Raw genomic sequence first — 13,031 nt, 5'->3', positions numbered from 1 at the left:
GTAGGATAAGTTTGCTGGCCCCAAAGTGCTGTAGTAACTCAGCGGGTCAGGCAATAGCCCTGGAGAAAAGAAATAGGTGACGTTTCAGGTCGAGACCCTTCTTCTTCAGGATGGTCCTTCACCATCTAGTCTGATGAAGGGTCTCGACCCAAAACGTCACCTTTTCTACAGGGATGCTGCCTGAACCGCTGAGTTGCTCCAGAATTTTGCGTCTGTCTTCAATGTAAACCAGCACGGTGTCGCAGCGGTAGAGTTACTGCCTTGCAGCGCTGGAGACCCGGGTTCGATCCCGACGACGGGCGCTGTCTGTACGGAGTTTGCACGTTCTCCAAGATCTTCGGTTTCTTCCCACACTCCAAAGATGTGCAGGTTTGTAGATTCATTGGATTGGATTTTTTTAAATACTTGGTATATGTGTAAATTGTCCCTAGTGTGTGTGTGTGTAAGCTTGTGTTAATGTGCGGGAATCGCTAGTCAGTGCGGACTCGATAATAATAATAATAATAACTTTATTTATAAAGCACTTTTAGGCAACATCAGTTACCACAAAGTGCTGTACATTGGAAATCAACAAAAAGTTATCACAAACTACTAAAACCATCAAGACGACAGGACTATAAAAACAGTAAAAAATTAAAAGACATTAAAAGCACTAAAACAGGAACAATGTCTCAGCCAGTGTCGAAAGCCAGTGAATAAAAGTGCGTTTTTAGGGAGGATTTAAAGATGGACAGTGAAGGGGCCTGTCTGATCTGCAGCGGCAAGGTGTTCCAGAGTGCCGGTGCAGCAACAGAAAAGGCTCTATCCCCTCTGAGCTTCCGCTTAGACCGTGGTACCTCAAGGAGCAGCTGATCCGCTGACCTGAGGCACCGGGTAGGAGCATATAGGTGGAGCAGCTCAGAGAGGTAAGGCGGGGCGAGGCCATTCAAAGATTTAAAAACAAATAAAAGAATTTTAAAATGAACTCGAAAGTGCACTGGAAGCCAGTGAAGGGAGGCCAAAATTGGCGTAATGTGCTCCCTCTTTTGAGTTCCGGTTAAAAGGCGAGCGACAGCATTTTGGACCAACTGGAGACGAGCCAACGAAGCTCGCGAGACTCCAGTGTAGAGCGCATTACAGTAATCCAGCCGAGATGAAATAAAGGCGTGAATTACTGTTTCAAAATGCTGCCGCTCGAGAATGGGCTTCACCTTTGCCAGCTTCCTTAGGTGAAAGAAGCTGGACTTAACCACTGCGCCTATTTGTTTATCTAATTTAAAATCACTGTCCATCATAAAACCCAGGTTTAAAACTGTTGGCTTTACGAACACGAACACTGCAAGTGGACCCAAGTCAACAGAGGGAGGTTCACGGCAGCCATTAGGGCCGAACAAAATCACTTCTGTCTTTTTTTCGTTAAGTCCCAGAAAGTTTAAGGCCATCCAGGACTTAATGTCCTCAAGACAAGACAGAAGTGATTTTAGGGAATAATTATCTTCTTTCCTGAGTGGCATGTACAACTGGCTATCATCCGCGTAAAAGTGAAAGGAGATGCCATGCCTTCTTAAAATTGAGCCCAGTGGAAGTAGATAAAGGGAGAAAAGCAGGGGGCCTAAAATTGAGCCCTGTGGAACCCCATATGCCAAGGGAGCAGAGGAGGATTCAAGGCCACCAAGGCTTACACGCATGGTTCTATCTGCCAGATAGGACCTGAACCATCCCAGGGCACTGCCACAGATGCCCACTTGTTGCTGTAATCGGGAAATTAATATTCCATGGTCCACAGTGGCGAAGGCGGCAGATAGGTCCAGCAAGACAAGAACCACATAATTACCGATGGGCCGAAGGGCCTGTTTCTCCGCTGTATCTCTAAAATAAACCAAATCTGCAGTTCCATCCCACACGGGACTGTTGAGGGACTGATAGGGTTAGTATTGAGAGGATACTTGGAGTGAGAATCTAGAACAAAGGTGCAGCCTCATGACAAAGAGTCTTCTTTCTAATCCATTTGCCAAAACCATTTGATGACAAGCCTTTAATTCAATACAACTATATAGACTTCTTAAGGTGACTTTATTTCATTGACATCATTCTTATATCATGCTGATATTTTTATTTATTCGGCACACAAGATAAACAGAGGAGAAAACCAAGTTTCATTTAGCACCTTAAAATCCAACTTCGATTCTCTGGGGCTAAATTGGAATTGGCAGACAATGTGTCATTCAGTGATTTCGAAGTGCAAACCTGGTTTGTGAAGGGAAATGGGAGGACACGGCTGAAGCCAGGAATCTACCTTCACCCCCAAGGGACTGGTTTAAACAGTGGGGTGCAGAGAGATACAAGATCAAATGGACCATTACCAAGATAGTCATAGAGTGATACAGTGTGGAAAGAGGCCCTTCAGCCCAATTTACCCAACTTGTCCCAGCTATACTAGCCCCACCTGCCCACATTTGGCCCATATCTCTCCAAACCCGTCCTATCCACGTACCTGTCAAACTGTTTCTTCAACAGACAATAGGTATAGGAGTAGGCCATTCGGCCCTTCGAGCCAGCACCGCCATTCAATGTGATCATGGCTGATCATCCCCAATCAGCACCCTGTTCCTGCCTTCTCCCCATATCCCCTGACTCCGCTATCTTTAAAAGCCCTATCTAGCTCTCTCTTGAAAGTATCCAGAGAACCGACTTTCAAGAGAAAGCTAGATGCAAGGCATTCTGGCAACAACTGTACATTAAAGGATAGACACAAAGTGCTGGAGTAACTCCGCGGGTCAGGCAGCATCTCTGGAGGAGGACGAACAGGTGATGTGTTAGTTCGAGTTAGTAAGAATAAGGAGTAAGCTATTTAGAACGGAGACGAGGAAACACTTTTTCTCACAGAGAGTGGCGAGTCTGTGGAATTCTCTGCCTCAGTGGAGGCCGGTTCTCCAGGTGTGGTCTTGTCGAACATTTTGTCATTTCTTGTCGAACAGTTTGGTTTCATTAATGTTGAAGAAGGAACTGCAGATGCTGGAAAATCGAAGGTAGACAAAAATGCTGGAGAAACTCAGCGGGTGCAGCAGCATCTATGGAGCGAAGGAAATGGGCAACGTTTTGGGCCGAAACCCAAGGGTTTCTAACCAACTGCTAACAATGGCCCGCCTCCTTTATCATTGTTACTTTTTTTGCAAAAATCTTTCTTTCATTTGTTCGATATCTCTCTACGTCATAAAAATAGTGGAGTCAGGGGATATGGGGAGAAGGCAGGAACGGGGTACTGATTAGGGATGATCAGCCATGATCACATTGAATGGCGGTGCTGGCTCGAAGGGCCGAATGGACTACTCCTGCACCTATTGTCTATTGTATCTATTGAGACCCTTCTTCAGAACGAGAGTCAGGGGAGAGGGGAATTAGAGGTATGAAGAGGTACAAAGAACAAATGAATGAAAGGTAGGCAAAATGGTGGTATCTAAATGGTGGCCGATTGGGAAAGGGGGAGATGCAGCGAGACCTGGGTGTCATGGTACACCAGTCATTGAAGGTAGGCATGCAGGTGCAGCAGGCAGTAAAGAAAGCGAATGGTATGTTAGCTTTCATTGCAAAAGGATTTGAGTATAGGAGCAGGGAGGTTTTCTACTGCAGTTGTACAGGGTCTTGGTGAGACCACACCTGGAGTATTGCGTACAGTTTTGGTCTCCAAATCTGAGGAAGGACATTATTGCCATAGAGGGAGTGCAGAGAAGGTTCACCAGACTGATTCCTGGGATGTCAGGACTGTCTTATGAAGAAAGACTGGATAGACTTGGTTTATACTCTCTAGAATTTAGGAGATTGAGAGGGGATCTTATAGAAACTTACAACATTTTTAAGGGGTTGGACAGGCTAGATGCAGGAAGATTGTTCCCGATGTTGGGGAAGTCCAGGACAAGGGGTCACAGCTTAAGGATAAGGGGGAAATCCTTTAAAACCGAGATGAGAAGAACTTTTTTCACACAGAGAGTGGTGAATCTCTGGAACTCTCTGCCACAGAGGGTAGTTGAGGCCAGTTCATTGGCTATATTTAAGAGGGAGTTAGATGTGGCCCTTGGGCTAAGGGGATCAGGGGGTATGGAGAGAAGGCAGGTACGGGATACTGAGTTGGATGATCAGCCATGATCATATTGAATGGCGGTGCAGGCTCGAAGGGCCGAATGGCCTACTCCTGCACCTATGTTTCTATGTTTCTAAAAGGGAGAAGTCAAAGCCAGCAATGATGAACAAGGAACAGATGCCACAGGATGCCTGGTGAGGGGGGCAAGACAGGACACACGGTCATCGGAGACTGGGAAAAGCACAAGCCGTCCAGCAGAGTGTTGGAACGATCGGGATTGCAGGTAATAATACACAAATCAGCTTCACCTGCCAACAGGCTGAGACAAAGCTGAAATCAATTCTAAATTTAGGACCTATTTTATTGATACAAACTTCATCTCGGCTGTACAGACAAATTAAAAAAACAAAAATCAATACCAGAAAAAAAATGCACTGTCCTGCTTTTAAGACGCTGTTCTAACTCTATGCTGGGTTTTGTCGACCAATCTGCTACTTGGGACATTTTGACCTAGCCATTGATTCTTCCAACTTGGATTGCAATTTGTTGCTGATATATTAACCAGAATCAGCAACGAGTTACAATAAAGACTATTCAGAATGGGTGCTGCACAGAACAGGCCCTTCAGCCCATCACGTCTATGCTGTACATGGTCCAATTTAAACTAATGCCTGAAGAAGGGATTCAACCCACAACATCACCCGATCCTTCTATCCAGAGATGCTGCCTGACCCACTGAGTTACTCCATCCAGCACTTTGTGTCCATCCTTTTGTGTACAGTTGCTGCCAGAATGCCTTGCAGTTTAAAAGCCCTGTCCCACTGTACGAGTTCATTCAAGACTTCTCCCGAGTTTGCCCCCGATTCGAACTCGGAGATTTACGGTAATGGCCGCTCGTAGGTACTCGGGGCTCTCGTGGACATTTATCAACATGTTGAAAAATCTTCACGAGTCTCCCCGAGCACCTGCCGTTAGCGTTACGAGCCGCTAAGAGACGTCCCCGAGCTCCGACGTACAGTCTACGCGCTGCCCACGAGTTTGATTTTTTTTTAAACTTGGGAGAGCTCTTGAATGAACTTGTACAGTGGGACGGGGCTTTTAATCTTCCCCTCCTGTTCCAGTTCCCACAGAGTTACTCCAGCATTCCGTGTCTATCTTCAGTTTAAATCAGCATCTGCAGTTCCTGCCTACACTTTAAACTAATGCCTGCTGCCTGCACACAGAACAGTGCAGTAACAGGCCCACAATGTCCATACCAAATATGATGCCATTAATCTAATATTCGTCTGAACATGATCCATATCCTCCCATTCTCTGCACATCCATGTTCCTATCCATTTTTTCTAAACATTGCATACACTTCCTCCTTCAATTTGCAACCTCTCCTGTCATCCTGGGTTCCCTTACCTTGCCAGCTCCTCCTTAACTCTGAACCAGTCCTTAAACATGCTAAATGTGGACGTCACTAATAACAGCTGCTTCCAATTTATTTTCCTAGCTCCTGCTAATAATCTAATTTGCCCCCTCCCCCCATCATTTAGCACTTTCCTTCAAGATACAGACTAAAGCCTTACTCAGAACTAATTACAACTTAAGGAGGTGCAATCACATTGCTTCCAAAATGCTTTCTACGCAAACGCCCGTCAGCTGGTCAATCTCGTTTCCCCAATTCGGGTCCAAAGTAGCCCCTCCTCTGCTTGTGTTCATAAGTGGTGGCCAATGTTGGGCGAGTCCAGAACCAGGGGCCACACAGTCTTAGAATAAAGGGGAGGCCATTTAAGACTGGGGTGAGCCATTAAAAAACTGTTCTCACCCAGAGAGAAGGCAGGTACTGCCACAGAGTTGGCAGTGGAGGCCAAGTCACTGGATGGATTTAAGAGAGAGTTAGCACCTAATTTAGAGTTTCTAAGGGGCTAGTGGAGTCAAGGGATATGGGGAGTGGAGAGCCAGGCACGAGGTAGATAGAGCTCTAGGGGATTGGTCAAGGGATATGGGGAGGATCAGACACGGGTTATTGATTGGGGATGGTCAGCCATGATCGCAATGAATGGCGGTGCTGGCTCGAAGGGCTGAATGGCCTCATCCTGCAATGGTAGGAGAAAAATTAGGCCATTCGACCCGTCAAGTCTACTCTGCCATTCAAACATGGCTGATCTATCTCTCCCTCCCAACCCCATTCTCCTGCCTTCTCCTCATAACCCCCGACACCCGTACTAATCAAGAATCTATCTATCTATCTCTGCCTTAAATATATCCATTGACAGCCTCCACAGCCTTCGTTGGCAAAGAATTCCACAGATTCACCACCCTCTGACTAATGGTGCTGAGAGGGAGGGGGAAGGGAGACAAGAGATTTCGACGGTGATACTGATGTAGAACAAATTAATGAAAGATATGCAAAAACGATCAAGGAAACAGGTCATTGTTAGTTATGAGCTAGGTGAAAATGAGTTACAGCCAATGAGACTCAACAGGATGACATTGAAACTAGTAGGGTGGGAGAGGGGCAGAGAGAGAGGGGATGCAAGTTGGACTTGAAGTTAGAGAAGCCAATATTTATATCGCTGGTCACTCTCGTCATTTGTATTCTGAAGTTGTCCTCCATTCACTGAATCAATCTGAGGAAGTTACTTTGCATAATCTGAGGAATTACACCATTGTTTTAACAATGGGTTTTCCAAACTAGGAGAGTTCTCATGAAAGGACAATACGTGAATCTAATTCTGAATCTGACGTTTTTGGACGCGGAAATTAAAGCGGAACCTACGTGTGAGGTGCATCGCAATGAAAACTGTGTTTATTCACTCTGGAGTTTAGAAGGATGAGAGGGGATCTCATTGAAACATATAAGATTATTAAGGGTTTGGACACGCTAGAGGCAAGAAACATGTTCCCGATGTTGGGGGAGTTCAGAACCAGGGGCCACACACAGTTTAAGAATAAGGGGTAAGCCATTTAGAACGGAGACTAAGGGGGAAATCCTTTAAAACCGAGATGAGAAGAACTTTTTTCACACAGAGAGTGGTGAATCTCTGGAACTCTCTGCCACAGAGGGTAGTTGAGGCCAGTTCATTGGCTATATTAAGAGGGAGGTAGATGTGGGCCCTTGTGGCCAAGGGGATCAGAGGGTATGGAGAGAAGGCAGGTACGGGGATACTGAGTTGGATGATCAGCCATGATCATATTGAATGGCGGTGCAGGCTCAAAGGGCCGAATGGCCTACTCCTGCACCTAATTTCTATGTTTCTATGTTTCTATGAGACGAGGAAACACTTTTTTCTCACAGAGAGTTGTGGGTCTGTGGAATTCTCTGCCTCAGAGGCCGGTTCTCTGGATTCTTTCAAGAGAGAGCTAGATTGGGCTCTTAAGGATAGTGGAGTCGGGGGATCGGCCTACTCCTGCAACTATTGTCTATTGTCTATAAAGATGTACAGAACAGCATTAATGTTTCTATTTGCTTACACTCGGTGGACCGAAGGGCCTGTTTCCGCGCTGCATCTCTGAACTAAACTAATGTGGCACTGTGCACCTTCTTTGCTCCTGTCTCACCAAGTAAACCTTGATTGATTATTCTACTGGCAGTCTGCAGGGAAGAAATGAATTTCTAAAGGTCCTCTCTTCTGCGGCATTCGGCAGCAGCTTTGAATATTGATTAATTTTAAATGGTCACCACATCATCTAATAAGAATAACTAACGGCTACAAATGCATGTGGATTATACAATTAAAATGCAGTGGGGTTGTTGGGGTGATCCTATTGGATTAGCCATCACCACATTTGGATTTTGCAAACAAGCTTGCAAATAATTGACTTTCATCATCTATGAGACAGCATGGTAGCCCTTCTATGAGACAGCATGGTTACAGCCTCCATGGGCCGAAGGGCCTGTTTTCATGTTGCATCTCTAAGCTCCACACTGACAACTAGCGGCCAGTGTCACATCCATCTGGGACCACCCTATTAGCCCCGGTCCCACTTGGGAAACCTGAACGGAAACATCTGGAGACTTTGCGCCCCACCCAAGGTTTCCGTGCGGTTCCCAGAGGTTTTTGTCCTTCTTCAGACTCCCATTGAAGAGTCCCTGTCTTCAGATGGGTCTCGACCCGAAACGTCACCCAGAGCATCTCCAGTAAGACTGTGAGTAAGATGGCCAAAATTCACAGCAATACAGGGTAGCACTTTTTCTAAAATTAATATACAGCGCAGACAGGAAGTGGACAAGATGAGATGAGATATATACACATACCTACATATACATGCAAATATTTGTGTGTGTGTGTGTGTATATATATATATATATATATATATATATATACACATATATGTGTCAGTGCAAGTATGTGTGTGTGTGTGTATATATATATATTTATATACACACACACGCACAAACGCACACAAAAACATATATATGTGTGTGTGTGTGTGTGTGTGTTTCGTTTGTGTATATATAGATATATATATTTATATATGCACACACACATATATATGTTTGTGTGTGTGTTTGTGCGTATATATATATGAGATATATACACATACCCACATATACATACAAATATTTGTGTGTGTGCATATATATATGTGTCAGTGTACGTATGTGTGTGTGTGTGTATATATATATACACACACACATGTATGTGTGTGCACACAAACATATATATACATGTGTGTGTGTGCGTATATATATATATACACACACATACACACACATATATATATATACACACACACACATACACACATATATATACACACACACACACAAATATATGTATGTATATGTGGGTATGTGTATATATACATACACTGAACCTTTTTTATTGCATAGTTTACAGTACAGTACTATGTTTACATATTATATTATGCTGTTGCAAGTACGAGTTTTATTGTTCTATCTGGGACATAGGACAATAAAACACTCTTGACTTGATCCTTTGGATTCCTTAACCAGTTAAAAAAAATTCTTATCCAGAAGGCCAGAACATCGGATCAAACTACTGAATATCCTGGAACGCCAGTTGGCAAATTTCCCTAACTGTTCCCTGAGCCAAACCTCTGACATTTTAATAAGCATAAGGTTCTCGACTGGATCATTGCACTATTAATCATCCAAAGCTGCATCATGGGCTCATTGAAACAATAAACAAGCCCTTCACCCCGCTAGGTCACACACTGCTGGAGTAACTCAGCCAGTCTGGCAGCCTCTCTGGAGAACAGCCACTCCCTTCTCTCCCCTCTACCATCAGGCAAAAGGTACAGGTGTGAAAACGCACACCTCCCAGATTCAGGTCATAGTTTTAATGTCTTGAGGGGAATGAGTCCTTGATTCACCTACTCTGGGCAAGAGACTCCGTGACCACCTCTCGTCCTCTTGCGCTTCAAGGAATAGAGTCCCAGCCTACTCAACCTCTGCCTATAGCTCAGACCCTCTAGTCCTGGCAACATCTTTGTGTTAAAGGCTGCACATGACAGCTTGTTGGAACACAGGGGATTCAAAGGTTGCGGGGAAGTGGCGCTTGTAGCCAAGATCGGGTCAGCCATGACCTAACTATGAGCCAGAACAGGCACGAGGGATGGTACAGAGTCCACCTGCTCCTATTTCTGAAGTTGGACACAAATAGCCGGAGTAACTCAGCGGGTCAGGCAGCATCTCTGGAGAGAATGAATAGGTGACACTTCGTGTCGAGACCCTTCTTCACAATGAGAGTTAGAGGAAGGGAAACGAGAGATATATTTTCTTATATTTCTTGTTTCTTATGTTCTTTTTGGAAGGTTATCTCACGGGGACAGGTCGCACTGTATGACTAGGCCAGTGCCCTGAGGTTTGACAGGCCCACTTCAGGATCAATGCTATAGAGTCATAGCATGAAAACAGGCCCTTTGGTCCAACTTGCCCACGCCGACCAACATGTCCCATCTACACCAGTCCCACCTGCCTGCATCTGACCCATATCTCTCCAAACCTACCCTCTTCATGTACCTGTCCACAAATGTCTCTTAAATGTTTTGATAATACCTGCTTCAACTACCTGCTCCAGCAGATCGTTCCATAAACCCACCACTCTTTGTGTACAAAGAGTTGCCCCTCAGGTTCCTATTAAATCTTTCGCCTCTCACCTTAACATCTTCCCCAACATCGGGAAAAATCTTCCTGCATCTAGCCTGTCCAACCCCTTAAGAATTTTGTAACTTTCTATAAGATCCCCCCTCAATCTTCTAAATTCTAGCGCGTACAAGCCGAGTCTATCCAATCTTTCTTCATATGAAAGTCCTGGCATCCCAGGAATCAGTCTGGTGAACCTTCTCTGTACAGATTTCTCTCCACAGATGCTGCCTGGCCCGCTGAGGTACTCCAGCACTTTGTGTGTTGCTCCAGGTTTCAGCATCTGCAGTTCCTTGCCTCTCCTGTGCAACTATCACCGTGCCGGACTTCAATCTGCAATACTGCATTTAATAACCCTGCGATGATCTATTGATCTTATTTGCCTTCCTATTTATATGCTGCACATTGTGGAATTAAATTCTCTGCCACATCTGTTCTGACACTTTGTTCCTAAGGATCTATAACCAGATTGTGGTGACGTGATATAATTAGCACTCGTTAGCAATCACCCACTTTACAATAGACCGAGGAACAACTTTCTAGGATGGTGTTGAACTCCGTGAGTGTGGTTGGAGTTCATTTCTCTAGTCGCTTTCCTGACTTGAGTTGGAGTTTAATTTTGGGATACAGCGCGGAAACAGACCCTTCAGCCCAGCGAGTCCATGCTGACCATCGATCACCTGTACACTATCTATCCTGCACATCCGAGACAATTTACAGAAGCCAATTTACCTACAAACCCGCACATCCTTGGAATGTGGCGGGATCGACCTCTGAGCTCTACATCGCTGATCCCGCTGTCTCTGGTCAGAGGCCGACTTCGGGAACTACAAGCCGCAAGAGTTTCGATCACCCCGACACGGGAGTTTCGATTGCCCCGACACGGGAGTTTCGATCACCCCGACGGATGGTTCTACTGCACCGACCGCGGGAGAAAAATGAGGAAAGATGATTGGACTTTATTGCCTCCCATCCATCACAGTGAGGAATGTGGGGAATCCACTGTGGTGGATGTTTATGTTGACTTTTATGTAGTTGTGTGTAGTATGGCCGTATAGTGATTCGCATATCACTGTACCTTAATTGGTACACGTGACAATAAAAGGCCTTTGAAACCTTTGAAACCGGAGCACCCGGAGAAAACCCACAGGGTCACAGGGAGAATGGAGCACCCACAGTCAGGATTGAACCCGGGTCTCTGGTGCTGTGAGGCAGAAACTCTACCGCTGCGCCACCATGCCTGCCTTAGCTCAACAGCAATGCCATATCATCAGCTATCTCCATTTGAAAGAGACAGGAGCCCAATTTAACATCTTATCCCAGTGATTGTTCCTTTAACAAGGGTGTATCCCCGTCACACGCCACATCGCAGCTTCAGAGTTACTCCGATCGGTTGTAAACACACAACTTCTGATTCATCTGCCAAGTACACGTGGTCCTTGGGTTCCAAAGTCTCCTTAGTCCTTAGAACTGTTCGACAAGTCGCCGAAAAGGTTGCGCAAGTGGGACAGGCCCATTAGTCGACAAAGTCCAGGGACCTTGACGTTCACAGCAACAGCTTTCAGTATCCTCCCTCGCTTCTGTGCAAACTCAGCCACGGCTAAAAAGTGAAGTCAAGACTGTGCCTTTACCACCTCAAGAAACCCTGGACAATGAGGTGTGTAAACTTTTTTGTCTCATTTATAATGGGACATAAAGCAGTGTTTGCGGGGGTAGTTAGATATTGTTAAGTGACAGATAACAAACTATAGAAGAGCAAGTACCGAGGTCCCATGACTCACATAATCTTATGTTGCTGAGAGAGGGTTTTATACCATTGCCTGTTATAAAGGAATGGAACAACCTGTACACATTAATGTGAATTGTTACTAAATTCCCTGGACTGTCGGAGCGGAGTTTATGTCACGTTAAACGCTTGTTTAAATGCTTCAGTAGAGGCACACACTTACTTCTGAGTCGGAAGGTTGTGAGTTCAAGTCTCACTCACTCCAGACAACGCAGTACTGAGGGCGTTCTGTCCTGTAACGGATGCTTAACTAAAGGGGCAGTCCCACTTGGGCGACTTAACCCGCGAGTTCTGGCGAGTTTGCCCTTGACTCATACTCGCAGCGTGGTCGACACGAGGTCGTAGGAGGTCCTTGTAACTCTCCTTCATGCTCTAGAGTGGTCTCCGCGTACTCGAGGCCTCAGCTATTTTTCAACATGCTGAAAAATGCCCGCGAGTTAAAAAAAGGTCGCCATAGAAAAAATCGATACTTTTTTTACTTGTAGGTTTGGTCGTAGTAGGTCGGCATGTTAGTCGTAGGTAATCGAGGGTAGTGCAAGGTAGTCATACCTAGTCTTCATCATAGTCGAAGGGAGATCGAAGGGATAGTCCTGGGATGGCAGGACTTTCATATGAAGAAAGACTGGATAGACTCGGCTTGTACTCGCTAGAGTTTAGAAGATTGAGGGGGGATCTTATAGAAAGTTACAAAATTCTTAAGGGGGTTGGACAGGCTAGATGCAGGAAGATTGTTCCCGATGTTGGGGAAGTCCAGAACAAGGGGTCACAGTTTAAGGATAAGGGGGAAATCTTTTACACCGAGATGAGAAAAACATTTCTCACACAGAGAATGGTGAGTCTGTGGAATTCTCTGCCACAGAAAGTAGTTGAGGCCAGTTCATTGGCTATGTTTAAGAGGGAGTTAGATGTGGCCCTTGTGGATCAGGGATCAGGGGGTATGGAGAGAAGGCAGGGATGGGATACTGAGTTGGATGATCAGCCATGAGGGGGACTTGATAGAGGTCTTTAAAATGATGAGAGGGATAGACAGAGTTGACGTGGATAAGCTTTTCCCACTGAGAGTAGGGAAGATTCAAACAAGAGGACAT

The 13,031-nt window shown here is 45.3% G+C and overlaps 1 protein-coding gene across 1 annotated transcript in view; it reads right to left on the bottom strand.

The window, feature by feature from the left end:
* tmem266 (transmembrane protein 266) overlaps positions 1-13,031 on the bottom strand; it is a 96,213-nt gene that overhangs the window by 60,664 nt on the left and 22,518 nt on the right. The gene's annotated exons all lie outside the window — the stretch shown is intronic.

Source organism: Leucoraja erinacea, chromosome 36, assembly GCF_028641065.1.
Source record: "Leucoraja erinacea ecotype New England chromosome 36, Leri_hhj_1, whole genome shotgun sequence".
Lineage (NCBI taxonomy): Eukaryota > Metazoa > Chordata > Chondrichthyes > Rajiformes > Rajidae > Leucoraja > Leucoraja erinaceus.
This window is presented reverse-complemented; position numbering and strand designations above follow the sequence as displayed.